Source organism: Mustela lutreola, chromosome 3 (assembly GCF_030435805.1).
Source record: "Mustela lutreola isolate mMusLut2 chromosome 3, mMusLut2.pri, whole genome shotgun sequence".
Classification (NCBI taxonomy): domain Eukaryota; kingdom Metazoa; phylum Chordata; class Mammalia; order Carnivora; family Mustelidae; genus Mustela; species Mustela lutreola.
In genome coordinates, this window is record NC_081292.1 from 131275754 (window position 1) to 131277990 (window position 2237).

At 34.8% G+C, this 2237-nt stretch overlaps 1 non-coding gene across 1 annotated transcript; it reads right to left on the reverse strand.

Annotated features, from left to right (window-relative positions):
* Positions 1 to 336: 336 nt before the first annotated feature.
* On the reverse strand, positions 337 to 442 carry LOC131828352 (U6 spliceosomal RNA). The gene has a single exon (XR_009352369.1). It is a non-coding gene; the product is annotated as a U6 spliceosomal RNA (small nuclear RNA).
* Between the last annotated feature and the right edge of the window lie 1795 nt (positions 443 to 2237).

The window sequence follows — 2237 nt, forward strand, 5'->3', positions numbered from 1 at the left end:
ATTTCATAATAAGTAGGTGGTTGTTCTTGAGTTTTCTCTTCACAATAGTTTAAAAGAGCATTTAAGCAAAGATCCAGATACACCTAGTTTAAAAGTGATTGCTTGAAATTATATCTTTTTTTTTTCACGTCTCTGGTTTTACATGATGATGCAGATCCTGCTGTTTCATTGTAACGATAAGGCTTGATACTTGAAAAAATGCAATGTGGTGAAAATTAAAAAAAAAAAAAAATTTAAATAACATGCTTCCATTGAGGCAAACATGATGTATGCATGTGTATTTACTTACATAAAAGTTTAAAATCTATTAAATGATTATTCAAATTAAAATGTATTAATAAATTATTATTCAAATTAATTCTATGTGTCATCCTTGCACAGGGACCTTGCTGTCTTCTCTGTACTGATTCAATTTCAGTATATGTGCTGCTGAAACAAGCATGATTCAAATTAATTTTTAAATTAAGAAGGATACTTAAATCTAAGCTGGAAAAATAAATGAATATAAAATTCACTGAAAACATTATAAAAAACAGAACAGAAAGATTTATGACTTGAATTGACATCTATCTGTCAATGATTTAAGAATCTGCAGCTTCACTGCAGGGCTTTGTTCTGGGTTCCAAAAACATATCCACTGTCACTGGATATACCATGTAAGGCTGCAAGTAAATTCATAGGAAACTACTGTATATAGTGGCATCTTTCATATTTTATTACACCTAGCCCCTGCTTATTCTTTATAATAATCTTTAAGAACTTGAACTAGTTCTCGAGCGATCATCTTATTATTCTGCACACCTCAATCAAGTCAGTCATTGCTCAGTCCACAATAATTCGTCCAGAAGACAGACACCTGGCCTGAAGAGACACAATAAGATCTTTTTTGATAAGTTTTTTTTTTTAATTTGGCTTTTCTTCCTCTGTGATCATTGCCTCCAAATTACACCCAGCTGTATCATCACCTATTATTGAAAATTGTTTCAGAATTAAACTATCCAAATAAGTCAGATCCAAGATTTGTAGAAGGAAAACCAGCATTTTTCAAAGAGCTGCAACAAACAATCCTAAAATTTGTATGGAACCAGAGGAGACCCTGGTTGTTGAAAAAAACCCCAAAAACCTGGAGGCCATATTGTCTGATTTCAACTTTTACTACAAAGCTGTGATCGCCAAGACAGTATGGTACTGGCACAAAAACAGATACATAGACCAGTGGAACAAAGTAGAGAGTCCAGATATGGACCCTCAACTTTATGGTCAAATAATCTTCAACAAAGCAGGAAAAAAATATACAGTGGGGAAAAAAATAGTCACTTCAATAAATGGTGCTGTAAAAATTGGAAATCTATGTGTAAAAGAATGAAACTCGACCATTCTCTTACACCATACACAAAGATAAACACAAAATGGGAAAAAGACCTCAATGTGAGGCAGGAATCTATCAAAATCCTAGAGGAGAACATAGGCAGTAACCTCTTTGACATCAGCCACAGAAACTTCTTTCAAGATATGTCTTCAAAGGTAAAAGAAACAAAAACAAAAATGAACTTTTGGGACTTCATCAAGATCAAAAACTTCTGCACAGCAAAAGAAACAGTCAACAAAATGAAGAGGCAGCCTACGGGATGGGAGAAGATATCCACAGATAACACTACAGACAAAGGGTTTATATGCAAGATGTACAAAGAACTCCTCAAACTCAACACACACAAAACAGATAATCACATAAAAAATGGGCAGAAGAAATGAACAGACACTTCTCCAAAGAAGACATACAAATGGCTAACAGACACATGAAAAAATATTCATCATCTTTAGCCATCAGGGTGATTCAAATCAAAACCACATTGAGATACCACCTTATACCAGTTAAAATGGCCAAAATCAACAAGACAGTAAACAACAAGTGTTGGAAAGGATGTGGAGAAAGGGGAGTTCTCTTCTACTGTTGGTGGGAATGCAAGTTGGTGCAGCCACTTTGGAAAATTGTGTGGCAATTCCTTAAGAAATTAAAAATAGAGCTACCTTATGACCCTGCAATTGCACTACTGGGTATTTACCCCAAAGATACAGATGTAGTGAAAAGAAGGGCCATCTGTACCCCAATGTTCATAGCAGCAGTGGTCACAGTTGCCAAACTGTGGAAAGAACCAAGATGCCCCTCAACAGAAGAATGGATAAAGAAGATATGGTCCATTTATACAATGGAGTATTACACCTCCATGAATACTCAA